This window comes from Natator depressus, chromosome 3, assembly GCF_965152275.1.
Source record: "Natator depressus isolate rNatDep1 chromosome 3, rNatDep2.hap1, whole genome shotgun sequence".
Taxonomy (NCBI): domain Eukaryota; kingdom Metazoa; phylum Chordata; order Testudines; family Cheloniidae; genus Natator; species Natator depressus.
The window spans coordinates 30964339-30980604 of NC_134236.1; the positions used below are offsets into that span (position 1 = coordinate 30964339).

General features: G+C 40.5%; 1 protein-coding gene across 4 annotated transcripts in view; it reads right to left on the reverse strand.

Moving 5' to 3' along the window:
- GREB1 (growth regulating estrogen receptor binding 1) overlaps positions 1–16266 on the reverse strand; it is a 154003-nt gene that overhangs the window by 82431 nt on the left and 55306 nt on the right. Inside the window, exon 1 of one of the 4 annotated variants that reach the window (XM_074947648.1) lies at positions 7062–7181. The exons of the other annotated variants lie outside the window; for them this stretch is intronic. The gene's annotated coding sequence lies outside the window, so the exon portion shown is untranslated. Of the gene's footprint in view, positions 1–7061; positions 7182–16266 lie in introns of those variants that run through there. 4 annotated transcript variants of the gene reach the window in all.

Below are 16266 nucleotides of genomic sequence, written 5' to 3' on the forward strand. Positions count from 1 at the left end.
AATCTAAGTGCTAAGATGTTCTGGTGATGGGGGCCATATGAACCCATTAGATAGTGATCCTTATTTTCCTTTGTAAATCTAACTCAGTTTTATAGATGGTGAAAGTGAGAGCTCAAAGAGGTGAAGTGACATGCTCAAGGTGGCACAGCAGGACAGTAACAGGACTAGAACTCAGGTCTCCTGATTCCCAACCCTGTAACTTATCAACTGAACCATATCGATATTGGTAAGGTTACCATTTGCAGTATGCTACTATTAAGTCTCTGAATATCTGCCTACTCAAACACAGTTTAAAATCAGAACCTTGATCTAGGGTTGCCAGGTGTCTAATTTTCGACCAGAATGCCTGGTCGAAAAGGGACCCTGGCAGCTCCGGTCAGCAGCACAGCAGAACTAAGGCAGGCTCCCTGCCTGCCATGGCTCCATGTGGCTCCCGGAAGCAGTGGTATGTTCCTGCCTCTGCTCCTACGCAGAGGGGCAGTCAGGGGGTGCCACACGCTGCCTCCGCCCCAAGCAGTGGCTCTGCAGCTCCCATTGGATGGGAATCATGGCCAATGGGAGCTGCAGGGGTTGCACCTGCGGACGGGGCGGCACCTGCGGACAGGGCAGCACCTGGAGCCTCCTGGCCGCACCTCCATGTAGGAGCCGGAGGGGGACATGCCACTGCTTCCGGGAGCTGCTTGAGGTAAGTGCCGCCCAGAGCCTGCACCCCTGACCCCCTCCTGAGCCCCAACACCTGCCCCTGATCCCCCTCCTGCCCTCTGAACCCCTTGATCCCAGCCCAGAGCACCCTCCTGCACCCCAGACCCCTCATCCCCAGCCCAGAGCCCACACCCCCAGTCAGAGCCCTCACCCCCTCTATGCCCCAACCCCCTGCCCCAGCCCAGAGCCCCCTCCTGCACTCCAAACTCCTCAGTCCCAGCCCTGAGCCGCCTCCTGCACCCCAAACCCCTCATCCCTGGCCCCACCCCAGAGCTTGCACCCCCAACCAAAGTCTTCACCCCCTCTCGCATCCCAACCCACTGCCTCAGCCCAGAGCCCCCTCCCGCACCCTGAACTCCTCATTTCTGGCCCCACCCTGGAGTCCGCACCCCAATCCCCTGAGCCAGTCCAGTGAAAATGAGCAAGTGAGTGAGGGTGGAGAGAGCAAGCACCAGAGGGAGGGGGGATGGAGTGAGCAGGGGGGTGGCCTCAGAGGAGGGGTGGGACAGGGCTGGGGCCCCAGAGGAGGGGCAGGGCAGCGGGTGGGGCAAGGGTGTTCGGTTTTGTGGGAGTAGAAAGTTGGCAACCCTACCTTGATCACATACTCTTTGGGGTTCCCTGGCACCCAGACCCAAACTCACAGTCCTCAAATAACATGTTCTGAAAGCTTATACCACTGACCCTATATTGTGAGGCTCTGTTCCACAGGAATTTGACCCTGGAATCAAAATGACACTACCCCAGATTTCATAGCAGCATTCAGCTTTTCTACACGTGGCATTCATGGGTTGCTGCAGGTGGATAGAGCTGGGGAGTCCTTGAATGCTGTTTGGTCAAATGCAGTTATAGATTCAGGATGTGGAGCACACTGTGTAAGCTACCAGCAGTAGGAATGGACTTGCTTTTCTACCCACTTCCCGACATCAAACACTGTTGCAGAAGCTTTCACGCCAACACTAAACCTGCCATTTCAGCAGAATGAGCCCTCCATCAATTCTCCCAGCTGCTTGAGAGAGGGCTTTTAATGCCAATATAAGCAAGCTATGGAAGGGTTGTTTCCTACTAGCTGTAGGATGACTGACATTCCTCCCAACCATCAAGACCAGCCATTTCTTTTAAACTTGGGAGGCTGTACCCCACCCACCCAGAATGTTGTACCTGAGTTGTCAAATGCTGGCCCCTGGCTCCAGGCACTGATCACAGTGAGCCTATTTTCCTGGTCCACTGGACTTGGCATTTACAGCCAAGATTTATGTCTCTCTCTCTTGGCTACAAGTGGGTGGCACAGGCAGAAGTTTCAAATGCCTGTGAAATTCCAAGCAACAATCGGAGACAGTGACCAGATCAATTGAGAGGGCTAGTGCAGCAGCAGGATAGCCCAATATCCTGGCTACTGATAAAGAGTTTCTCTTTGATTTATCACATTGTCAGTCACCATGGAGAGGATACAGAGGAAAAATACCATCCACTGCTGCTTAAATCCATGATAAACAGGAGACTAAGATCACACAGACACATCAGCATTAAAGCAATAGATGTTGCCTCCAACAAAGCAGTTTAGGGCAATATACTGGGATCTCTCAGAAAATGCTGCCTTGCACGTGTAAAGATAACTGGCACAGTAAATAAGAAAAGAGCCATCCTAAAAATGGAAAGTGGTAGCAAGAGGTCTGTGTGAATCCAGAGAGATCAGCACTCAACCTCCAACCACAGAATAAGCAAAATTCCTACAGCAAGGGTTGTTTGTGCAATATGGAAGGAGAAGGATGGCCACCTTGACTAAGGATTACTATTCTAGTGTAACAGGGAAGAGACTCAAGGTCAAGTTCAATTGCCAGGTTTGGTCTTTCCACCCAGACCTTGAAAAATGAAGCCACTTGCATTACTCTGCAGTGGCCCTTTCCCCAGGGTTGCAAAGTCAGTTCCTTCTCAGCCAGGAAGCCAGGGGATCAATCATGGTAGAATGGGGGGAAGCTATAGCAAAAGGAGATCCAGTCAAAGTAAAAGGATTCAGCTAGAACTCCCGCGTTTAATAAGATCAACCAAAGTGCAAACCTCACACAGAAATTGGCTGCAAGTTTGTATAGCATCCAGCATTACGGGGCTCCAATTCTACCATAAGGTACTACCACAACGTAAATATTTCTACATTATTTCTACTCCTTCTATTTGGAGATCTTGGAATAAGGACTTTAGGAAAGAAGGTACAGTGCCAGGCCTGGGCCAAGAAATGTATATTTAGTAGAATTTGTATAGTACTGTAAATGCAGCTATTATTGAGAAGGAGACAGTCAATATAAATTAGAAATTATGAATGACACAAAACTGAAAAGGGAAACTAAAGACATCAGAGAAAAATTATGGGTAGCAGGGCTCAGGACAATAAGGAGGATGATTTTAAGTATATTAGAAACAAAAGATATCCGAACAATGGTACAGGCCCATTAGTAGAGATGGTAAAATTATAATAATGATGTAGAAAAGGCAGAAGTGTTCAATAAATATTTATTCTGTATTTTGAAAGAAACAGGATGATGTATTCATATCATGAGGATGATGAGTCAATTAGTAACTAAGGAGATAGTTAAACAACATCTACTAGGGATCCGATGAAGTGAGCTGTAGCTCACGAAAGCTTATGCTCAAATAAATTGGTTAGTCTCTAAGGTGCCACTAGTACTCCTTTTCTTTTTGTGAATACAGACTAACACGGTTGTTACTCTGAAACCTACTAGGGATAAACATTTTTAAATCAGCAGGCCTAGATTACTTGCACTCAAGAGTCCTAAAAGAGTTAGCTGTGGAGACCTTCAAACTAGCACTGGCTCTGAGTCTTCACATTAACACTGGATACCTTTCTGGAAGCGGTGCTGCAGTGCAACATAAGTTATTGGGGTCAACACAGGGTTAACATAGTGAAATGTAATGGCCTGTGATGCACAGGTGGTCAGAGTTGATGATCCAATGGTCCCTTAGGGCCTTAAGCTCTGAATTTATGAACAAATATATTAATTCTATTTTGGGAAGATTAGGTTCAAAAGTGTATTACCACAATAGTGGATCTCTTGGACAGGAATATGTGCATGAGCTTTTTGGTTCTAACAGGCCCACAGGTCTCAGGACAACTAAGTAGAAGCAGTCTCTCCCCACCTTCTACCTTCCCACTATATCCCCAGTCTTTGCTGTTTTTTCCAGTCTCCCCCATTCGCTAAATTTTTCAGCCTCCCTCTCTCGCGTGGGTTTTTTTTTTTTACACTGTTCATTAGTCTAACCAAATGGCTGAGGCAGACATGTGAAATGACTAGTGAAAGCAAGCCAGCGATTAAAGCAGCAAGGACCCAGGAACAAAATGGTAAAGCTATCAATACAACAATTATGCAAATCCTGAATGACAAGTATTTCAAAATAATATGCAGAGACAGATTGTAGCCCCCAATATCCGCATGTGCAGGGAACCAGGCAACATCAGTATGATCTCCAAGCACTCAATAGTCATGACTCAGGACCCCCAAAATAAAGAGGCTGGCTTAAAAATCATGAAATTTTAAACATAATAAATGTTGGGTTCTTATTTGCCTTCTGTTCTTGGCACCTTTAGGGTGCATTTTAAGATTCTCTCTGAAACTCCAATGGCTAGCTTACTTTTTTTTAATGTAATAAGATGAGAGTTTCAGGTATTCATATAAATTGAGGAGCTGGAGCTTTTAAAAGACACTTCAGCTTGTGAGAGTTGGAAATGCTAAGACATGGGCAGACATAGCTTGGCTTGTGTGGAAAGGGAGATGTGCTGCTCCCATGGTACCATCCCCCTTTTCTTGGAGCCTGAAGAGAAGGCTTTGTAGGAGGAGGATTATTGAGTAGGGAAAGTAACCAGGACTGTAGAGACTAATGTTCTATGCGCATTGTCTCTCCTGGCAACCCACCAACAGGGAATCCGCAGAAAGGGGATTGCATCTGTGGGCTGTATGCAGTCTTATTCTCACTGGAAAAGGGGAGAGGAAGGAGAGCCCCCATAACCATTAGCCCAGTGGCTATAGCACTCCCTAAGGAAGTGGGAGACGGCAGTCCAATTCCCCCCTCTGTCTGATGAGAAGGGATTTGAACTTGGGTTTCTCATCTCTCAGGTGAGCGCCTGGACTATGGGAAAGTCTGATGTAGAAATCTCTCCTGTTGAAGCTTCACTGTCTGTAAATAATTAAATACGCATTGGACAAGAGAGAGAATGACTCTTTAGTCCAGTGATCAGGGCACTCACCTGAAAATGAGGAACCCATGTTCAAATCCCTTCTCCTCATTAGGCAGAGAGGGGAATTGTACCAGGGTATCACACATCCCAGATGAGTTCCATACTACTGGGCTAAAGGTTATAAGGGATGCTGTTACCACCTCCACCTCCCTTTTATGTGTGTGTTTGAGCAAGCCTATAGGATAGGGTCCCACATGTGAGATAGGTGTGGGAAATGTTTAGTTTCACCTGGTAAGATAATCCCCATTGAAGCTTTTGCATGAGAGAGGTGCTAGCTGTCAGACCTAGGCAGCTGTGCTCATGCACAGAGGCAGAAACTTCAAGTTGCCTAGGTACCTAATGTAGTAAATGTAAGTGCTGAAGGACTTTAGGTGTCAGCTCAGCAGGGGTTTTGAGGGCCTAAAGTGGGAGTTAGGCGCCTAAGTCCTTTGGTGGATCTGGGGCCTATTGACTGGAGAAAGTGGGGTTGTGGAAAAAAGACCAGTGGAGTCTGCATCTATTTAAGTAGAACCAGACGTTCCCAAGAAATATGGAAGGGAAATGGGAAAATATGTGGTTACCAAATGGAAAATAAAAGAAACAATCAGGAGAGAAATGGTATTTTGGTATTTAAGAATAATACAAATGAGAGAAAAAAAATTAAAATCTGCCAAGCATAATTGACACTGTCCTTTTAAAACACACTTATGCACTCAGGAAGTTTACCCATGAACTGCAGTTCTATAATACTGCCACAGTTAATCCCAATAAGTTTAATAAATTAGAGAGAGAGGGACAGTGTCTAGAAATGTTTTTTTCATTTCACACCCTTTCTATTCTGGAAAACAAATATGAACATCTAACAGACCCATTAGTTACAACACTACATCTGATAGGTATTGGTTTGCTTATGCAAAATAACTGAGTTAGCTCAACTGTGGCTAGCCATCCACATCACTAAAAAAACCCTACAAATGGTTCTAATTGGTTCCCGTTTGACTCTCAATGACACCAAAGTGGCACTTTCACTCCCAGAGGCCATCCTTTAAGTCAGGACTGAGACACAATGGCAGCCCAGTGTGAGGAAGCTGTATGTCCACTCCCTTTGCTGTACTTGTCCCATGGATAAATGATGGGAGCTGTTCTCTGGGCATGCCCATCAGCACCTTTCATAAGCACAGAGTTACACACAAGTGAAGAAAAAGGAGTTGAAAAGAACAGAACTAGACTTTGGTTGTTAAGCAAAATTCTGGTGTGAGCTGCATAGGCACGTTGATTTAACAAACCTCACATTAAAGATTACGTGCTGATAAAATTATATTCATATGACTAGAAATACTACAGCCATGTACAAAACCATATCAGTTCTCTTCAGAGAAAAGGAAGCTGTCACTGGCGTACCACAAAATTGTCATTCACTGTAGTGCTCTATAGTATGGTTTTAGTTGCTTATATAGGGCTATGCACATCTACAGTAGAACTGGCGAGAACATTTCTGCCAAAGTGAAATTTTGGCAAAATATGCTGGTTCAATGAAGTTGTATCAGTTTCGGTGAAACTTTTGTCAGGAATGTTTTTACAGAGAGGGAAGCCAGGTGGACAGGGTACTGGCTTAGGGTGTGGGAGACTCAGCCTAATTTGCAGTTATCTGGGATGCAAACTTCTGCTCTGAATCAGTCAGAGCAGGGACTTGAACCTGACTCTCCCACAACCTAGGCTAATGCCCTAACCCAGCCTCATCCTTTTCACAAAACCATTCAAAATGTTTTCTTTTCATTCCATTGCAGAATGAAAACAAATTTTGAAACTGTGAAGGTTGTCAGCAGACGGAGTTGTCATACCCTGGTCAGCTGTAATCTATACAAAGAAACTATAGTGCTAATTGTAGTCACGTATTATGTAGGCTTAAACCCAAATCTCTAAATGTAGCAACTTGCTCCAAAAGGCTAATGGAATCTCACCACGAAAAGATCTCCTTTTCACTTAGGAGTCAGGTTATGGCAATTTGCTAAGCCCCACCTCAGCATTACAATTTTAAAAACAACATTAAAGCTTTAACTTCAAACACAGTTATCCTAGCTAGAACTCCCACAGTACTGTACCCTTTTCTGTAATCATATCTTAGAATTCATACCTCTCCAATGGAATTAGATCAGAAATTGCTTCCTAATAGTACCAATTTGGAAAGTATCTCATCACTGAACACAGAAGTTGATGATTAAGGCTGATGGCAGGAAACAGAAAATAATCCTACCCCTCTGTCCAGCCAAAAACAGTTTTGCTTCTGTTTCTATAAAAAGATATATACTGTAAGAGGACTGGTCTGATCTCTGAGCTGCCACTTTCTTTGCTGTTCTTTTTATTTTTATCTCATTTGTTATTTTGATCCTGAAAACTAGTTCAATATGAAGACTGGATTTCTTCTGCACTGAAAGTGATCCGATAATGATTTCCTCTGCTGACTCATGTTTCCAGGCAACAGAATCTCCGAGTAAGAATTCAGAATGCGATTTGCCAAGCTTTCAAGTATACCATGCAGAAGAGCTCAAAAGGGGGAAGAGGACCACCAGGCTTTCTGGAAATTTTGGATTAAAAAGAAAACTATTTCAAATCCAGTCTTTGAAATTAGTGTCCTTGCCCAGGGTGAGAAAAATAAGGAGTTTTTTTCTTTAACATTGGCACCCTTCACAGAGATTAATATACATACTTTTTCAATAAATATATAACTGTTCCTGCTAGGGTTTTACTAATGAAAAATTTATCTGCTCATTGTTGCCTTTGAAAATCACCCCAAAAGATCCATACCAAAGTGGAAAACCTGCTAGGAAAGCAATGCTGCCACTCTCAGACAGACAACATATCAAACAATTCACAAGAGACAAAGGGCTCATTTTGTGCCATACAAGCAATTTTCTTTTTCATTTTTGGCCACTGAAACAGGAAAAATTTCAGCCCAAAAATCAAAATATTTTGGGCTTTGGCTGAAAATTTTCAGCTGGAAAAAAATCAGTTTTTTTAAAGGGGCTAATTTTTCACTGTAACCCACAAAATTCCTGCAGGAAGTTTTGACAAAAACGAAAAATGTTTCATCTACATTTTCTACAGGAACGAGCCACCATTTCCTGACCAGCACTACAGATAACCAATTCAAAAAGCTCAACTAAGATAGTGCACAAGTCCACCAAGCAATAAAGCAGTGAAAGAATATGATCATTTATTAGTTTTGGTGGTCCAGCCTGAGGCATTATTGGCAGTTCAGTGCAGAGAAATTGGCAGTGCTACAGCTTGTGGTGTTCTACTTTTGTGGAGAAACAGAGAACTCCAATTTACAACCAGACTGCTTTCATTAATTAAGCATGAACAACAGTTCCCCTTTTAAGACTTAGTTTTGGCCCTTTTTAAAACTTACTTTATAAAGTAAGGAACAAACTGCTTTAAGCTTGAAGTTCCTCGTGGCTAGACCCAAACCAGAGCTGAAATTTATTTGAAAAATTTGAAGCTAGAAATACAAATCATTTTGAGTTATGATGTTTGGAAATTTTGATATTTATTCAGTTTTGAAAAAAAAAGTTATGTTTTGACCTCTTCTAGTTTGTAATAAATCTTGCCATACAAAGTTCAAATGGGTTTTAATCACAAATCTTTATTGAGATCTCATATATTCAACTACTTTCACAAAGTTTACTTTCTAAATATAAAAGTTATTCAAAAATCCTCATGGGGAACTCTGTTGGGGGGATTATAATTAATTTTAGATGTCTGGGAAAAGTTATAAATTCAGCTGAATTTGTGGAAGTCAGTCTCCAGAAGAACCATGCTCATAACCTCTCTAAATCTCACATTTTACATATCACAGAAGGGAGAAGCTCATTAGCCAAATCTGAATTATGTGCGTCTTGACAGTGGTTCTCACAGCAATTACAAGACTCTTTAATTAAGGTGTTGCATAATTTGAGGGAAGGTATAGAATGGAGGAAGAAGATCTAGGCCAGTAAAAAGATTTTAGGGGAACCTTAACTGAACATTTATTGATGTTAGGGTATTTAATTTCTGTTTGTTTCTTAACTATAACCTTCTGACAACATTGTTAGTTTTCATTGGAAACCTACTCTCAGTCCTAACTCTGGTTTAAGGGTTTGTTTTTGTTTTTTGTCTAGGAATGTATAGCCAACCATATATTTCATTCTTTAATCCCTTGCTAGCCCAGCAGCAGGTCTAGGATCCACTTCTTGAAAAGCATATGTAGACCTGGAGGACAGTCTAGCATTGCGATAATACTGCAGACTAAGCCTAATATATGATATGGCAATAAATACATTTAGGCAATAGCATTGCATCCTGTAGATGCTTTGACATTCCTCCCTGCAGGAAACAATGTATTCTAATGCAGATTTGATTTTCCTGCAGGATCTCATAAACTTTGCAGGTGTTACACTGGAGAGAAAAAAAAAATCACTAATCAGCAGTTTCAACTGTAGTTCAATTGACATGCTTTACTCCTCTCCCAGCGTAGATCCCGGACCCTGTTGCCAGTCAAGCAGCTCTGCTCTGTCTCTAGTTTGATTTTTCAGTGTTGCTTTGATCAGCTTCTGGTTTTTGATTACAGCAGCTCTTTCAGAGACCACTTTTAAACTCCCTTAAAAAGAATTACATGTATAAAAACACATTGAGCTGATTGAGAAGCAGGAAGGAACGAACCAGGGCTAGGAGAGGATGGCTGAAGTAGCAAGTAGGAGCTGAGTGGAAAATGTTCCCATGATAATACTGGCCCAGATCATACCTCTCCCAGCTCCGTGCACATAGTGGACCCGATGTGCATGGATCGTCTTGCTCCTGGATAAAAGAGGAGCTGCTCAGCTGCCTCTAGGTACTGCCCCAAACACACCTATTCTGGGCTTCACAGAGGATACTTCAAAGGTCTGAGGAGGCACTGGTGACCGGGCAGGCCACAGAGAAGTGGGCAAACTTGGGGTGCACATTGTCCCCCATCCAGCCCCGTGGAGATTCTTAGGAAAAGGTAACACAGCCTGGGATATACTATCTTTCCTGCAGAGTGCTGCCTACACACCCTGGCACCACATTTCACAGTGGAATACTAGAAAACTCCATGTGGACGGCCTCAGAGATTTCCTCAGTCTGAGCCACATTTTTATACAGTCCTACATGGAGAAGACTCAATACATGCTAAAAGTTCGAGCAGAAGAGAGTCTAAAAGATCTTGGATCCTGTTTGTGATGAAGGAGTTATAACAAATAGTAAAATCTCTAGATATTATTTCATTGCGAGATAAAATCCACCACCATCAAGGCACCGATTCATTTACAAAATAATTTCTATTTATAATTTATTTTAAAACTGTACTACGTCAGAGAAAAAACATGTAATCACAGTGTTTAGAACAGTGCATCTTTGGTTAAAGGTACACCACTAAGATGAAACCTCAGTCTTTTCACAAACAAGTTGAAAGTAGTTTTAGGCATCTGTCCAAGTTCCCTGTTTTAAACCCAGCTTTTATAGATTTAAAATAATCATTTTCTACTTTATTTAAATGTCAACCTTGTTTCTGTGGGAAAGAGACACTCACCCAACAGGAGAAACTGACCGACACAGAGGACACACATAGTGCAGACAAATGCATAAAGTTAAAAAAAACCAAAAATCCTGAGACATGGACAATTTTTAAACTCTTTCAAGTACAGCATTTTAAAATGCTATTTGTAACACAAAATAACATAGAAGTGTGAATAATAATATTAATAGCAGTAAAAATATTTTGATGAAATCCCTATAGCATCACAAAATGCTCATCATGAAAATATTACTGATACAGATAAAAATAAATAAGTTTGCACATAACAAAATGCACTGTACCTTAAAGAAAGTTATGCTTCCTGATTACACCCAGTGAGTTAATCCCAAAATTTCACATTTTGATTGCAATCCCAGAAGATTTACACCTGTGGTAACTGCTAGTAACTTTCTTCATGAATTCAGAGTAGCAGCCGTGTTAGTCTGTATTCGCAAAAAGAAAAGGAGTACTTGTGGCACCTTAGAGACTAACCAATTTATTTGAGCATAAGCTTTTGTGAGCTACAGCTCACTTCATCGGATGCATTCAGTGGAAAATACAGTGGGGAGATTTATAACCTTTCCTTTCCTTTTCTTCATGGAGTTTTCTTTCCTTTGATTTAGGAGAATCTGCTGCTTTGGAGTATAGGTTAGGAGCACTTAAGGCTTCTGAGTCAGTGCAGTGCGCAACTGAACATTCAGTCAGGTCGTCATGACATGAACATTCTTCTGTCCCAGTAGAACACAGGAAGGTTTCAAAGCTATCTGCTCTGTAGCTACGACAAAAACAAAATAATCAGACTCTCATACAACCTATCAAGCTGTTCTATAATTTGTGTGCCCTCTGTGCTAGATGATAAATGGTATGACTTTATGTCTTATTAACACTGAAGTATTTTGCTAGGTCATGTTGCTCCCAGCCAGGTACATATCAATCTGTCGGCCTAAAGCAATATTAACATCAACAGATTTTTTTTTTAAAGAAATAGGAACGCCCTTTTGCATTATGCAGATAGAAAAACACTTGAAGAGAACAAAAGATTTCTGTTTGTACAGGACTCTATTATGTTAACAAAAGGAAAGATTAACAGGAGAATGAAAGTTAAATATGTTGCTACATTGTCTGTGTGTCTTCTAAATAAAATGGATAGGAAATTAAACAGTACATAGGTATATGGAAAACCTTTTATGTTCATCATATTGCTGGATGCACAAAGAAGCAACTACAGTATTACATTTAAAGGGACCACTTGTCAGGGTGAAAATCATATTTCTGAAATATTGACTTACATTACTTGTAATATATCACCAAAGATGATCAAAACTGAAACTGTTTTAAAAATCTAACTTTATTTCCTCCTATGGCTCCAGTTTAATGAAGTACTTAAGCATATGCTTAATTTTATTCCTGTTTAAGTCCCATTGAAAACAGTGACCCTAACTGAAGTCAATAGGACTTAGTACATGCTTACGTGAATTGTGACTCTGCAAACTTTAGTTTTTGCATTTCTCCTACACTGAACAATGACAACAGATTAGATGGTGTCATTTTTGTTTATAGTCCATTTCTATTCAGCTTCATATTCAGGTTCTCATAGACAAACACAATACTGCAATATTTGGTTTGTAAAGACCAGAAGCGAATCTTTAGGAGGTATATACATATGTTTGTGTGAAAAAAATAAAGAGATTTCCACTGGAATTTTAAAGAAATGGAACATCTTTTCTGTTGTACTTAATATTTGTAAAATACTGTTAGGAGCTAGTGGAAACCTTGTTAAGGGTTGAGTTAAAACCTTGATTTTGATGGAGATGAACTGTAAGAATAAGTTAGTCACAAGCTCTCACCTAAGACAAAAGGGTTATGTGCACCTGTCGAGGAGCTTTGGACTGTATGGGCAGAGGGATTTCTGCTGAGTATTGTTTTGTGTAAGGGGATACGGGAGTGGGTGAAGGCAGAAGACAGAACCACAGACAGCCTGAAAAAGCAAAGTAGAAGCTTGTAAGCATGGTGTGAGTCTGAGAGAAACCTAGAGAGAGGTTCTGGGTTGGAGGTGCTGGCTGAAAAGGAGCTTGGGCCTGTAAGATACGAGACTACTCCTTTTGCCATTGGTTCCCCCTGTATTCAGAGAAGGAGGACTTGGTACAATCCTTGTAAGCTCCATCATCTATTTCTAGTCCCACCAGAAACATCTCGAGGGCCTCAAGCTTTGACTTGGGTCCAAAAATTTTAGGCTCAATCACCTGCACTGTGCTAAAATATGAGAATATAAAAGTGAAACTGAAAAGATAAAGGTAACCTGATGACACTGAATAGGCTGTTAGTTGTTCAAGTTGACAGAAATCCAAAAAAGTAAACAAACAGCATAAGTACCAAAAGGAAAATTCAGTTTTGAAATATTCACTTCTAATAATCTAAGCTGCTAACAGTAACACTAGTGAGGAAATCTGTACTTTAAAATGGTGGGGCCAGATTGGTGTGGTTACATGGGGCACAATCATACATTTTCCATGAGATAACTGCCCTCCTTGCACTTACCCCCATCAGGCTACATCCAAAAGGGGTGTAGCACAGGGAACTTGTCCTTTCTACACTGGGCATCTCCAGAAGGCATAGTGCCTTGCCCCAGAGTTTTTGGTGGGGCAGTACAACCCCATACTATTCTGATGCACATCAGTGCCTAAAAGGCACAATAAAGCCCTTAACTTTTAGCCTGATAACATCTCTTGAAATCGTTACACACAGTTACTTAGATATTCAATTTCACCTACAAATCAGGTATTTAGATATATTAAATTATTGTTACATACAATTACTGTTACACAAAGTTATTAAGTTGTTATACACTGAATATTTGGACATCTAAGTAACTATTTCACCTACAAATCAAATATTTAGATATCTAAATTACAGTAAATCCTCCATTTTTATGAACACCACCCTTATGAATGACCAATTATGCAAACCATTTTTCCCCCAACAGGATGATTAGGGAGAAAGGGAGGAGAAAAACAGAACAAAATAAAAATCACATAACTAAAGGATATTGATGAAGAACAAGTCAGTATTCCCTCACGATCCAATGCCTTCAATGCATTAGAAGTTGCTTTGCAGTGGTGTGAAGGACAAAAAGAAAGCGATGCAGTGCATCAGACTCATTTATGCTTTGAACCTACTGTAATTTTGAAACGCTCATTTTTATGAGCCTTTTGATTTTATTAACTCCTCAATCCCCAATTAGTTCATAAAATAGAAATTCTACCATATATAAAATGTGCTTGAAATTGTTTTTGGGCATAAAACTGAAGGCTTTGTTAAAGTCAAGCAAAAAGATCAAGATCTTAAAGTCAAATTCTGGCCATGTTTATGGCCATGAAACCTCAGTTAAGTCAATAGGTTAAATGGATATAATCAAGGACAGAATATGGCCTCTATTATGCCTGCAAAAGTTCAGCTTGTTCCTAAGTTTCCTCTGTTTTAGTCAAGTCACCTCTTCTGGGATTCTTCTCTTTTATACACTCAAGTAGCAAGAGGAGGGATAAATGCCATAGCTTCTAATCCAAACAGGTTTAGGTTATCATAACACAGCTTGCTATTAGAGATGCCTCTTTTTAACACCTGAAGTTTCTTAAGCACCTCAGCACTGTTTTTCCCTTTAATGTTTATTGTGTTTCAATCACATTTTGATTCTGCACAAGGCGAGTCCCTGCACCAGCAAGTCCTTGGATATGAACATCATATTCATGAAGACAAATATATAGTGATTTTACTGGCCATTTCTGATGTGAAAACTTCTTGATACCAGTAGAAGCACAATCAGATCAACCCATTATTATCTGTGTGTCCTGACCTGGGGCTCCTTCCTCTGACGTGCTGAACATCAGGGCCTGATCCACCAAAGCAAGTAGTCCAATTCAGCAAAGCATTTAAGCACATGCTTAAGTGCTACTGGGACTTAAACACATGGTTAAGTGCTTTGCTGAATAGAGATGGACTTTAGCACACATTTAAAGTTAAGCAGGTGTGCAAGTGTTTTATTGAATCAGGACCTTAATGCAAACAGTACCATAAAAATTTTATGCTGTATTTTTACCATTTGTGTTACCCCCACAAAAAATGGTACTTGATAATGGACTCCATGTACACCTTCAGAAGAGCTTTATGCAAGTTAATAGTATCAGATATGTTTTCTGTCCCTTAGAAGCCAAGTTCTAATCAGAAGCCCCACCTTTATTTTTAGAACTTTCAAAACCACCACAAAATGTCCAGTGAGATTCTCCATTTAACCTCTATAACATGGCTCTCCTATATGGTAACATTACTCCTGTAATTCAACAACACAACCAAAGATACCATCCAAGTAAGAAATAATACTCTCCTGTTATAATATAGCTATTACCTTCCAGCTATTTATAATTATCGGTACTTGTTGCCAAGATCATTTATTATACAATATGTTGTTTTGGGCCAAAGTATATTTCTAGATAGATAGCTGACTTTTGCACATAAAGGAGAATGTGATATCTATATTTTAAAGTTACTGCTTGGTTACACTATATACAATACTGCCCAAAGCCTATACTGGGATCAAAATATTGTACAGACTTTAATTTTATTCTATTTTAGCATATAGGACAAATCACTTTCACATTATATCATCATTTTTCTCCCTTTAGAATATGGCTGATAAAGTGTGAGTCTGAGTGCATACATGTGCATATTGGTGATGGGTCATTGGTAAAAATCGAGGTACCCATTCTATCCAATCCATCCAATCCAGTTACCCAGCTGTAAAATGGGGGAAATTGTACTTTCCTACCTCACAGGGGTGCAGTGAGAATAACTATGTTAAAGATCATGTCATGCTTCAGACACTACGATACTGGAGGGCATAGAAAATAGGGAACTGAATCTATCAAATCTAAATTTCTAATCAGGTTATGGATGAACACTAACTATTAGGCAACGCTCCTCCCACACAAAATTAGAGTACAGGCCCAGCAGTCAGGATCTCTAGTCCGAGCTGGGCCACTGAATTGCTGTGTGACCTTCAGACAGTTATTCAACTTCTTTGATCCGTAGTTTCTGCAAAATGGGAATAAAAAAAACACTTAGTGACCTCATATGAATGTTGTGAATCACTATTTGTAAAGCGATTGGAGACCCTATGAAAGTATATTATAAAGCCACATAGTACATTCTCACAGTGAGAGTGTATTACTTTTCTGTATTTAAACCACCTGACAGTGTTAGTTGCACCCCAATCTTTGTGGGTCAGGACAGATGCATGATGCAAGCACTCCATTTCTCCAGACTACTGACAAGTAAGAAGGACTTTATTAAAATTTTGTGAAATCTCGTCATAGATATTTGTAATGAAAAAGGGCACAAAGAAAATACGGGCTGTTACATACTTACTAAAAAACAGTGAAGCTAATAAACTGGTATCTGTTGCAAAACTCTTTAAACACCCACTGCATAGGACTCCAACATTGAAAAAATTATAACAAACAGGGTCATTCTGACCTAAAAGCAACCAAAAGACTTATAATTATTGTACCAGACAATGGTGAATCATACTTAAGCAAACCTCCTATTCCTTTTCAATAGAATGCATTATTAATCAGACACATTGTTTTATAACTAGTTCAACTAGGAAAAAAAAGGAAAGGAAAAAAAAAGTTCACTTTTTTCCATACAATATTGGGACAGTTGAGATAGTAACAATCATTTTTTTCCACTACCAATATTACATGAAGCGACTTCTGTT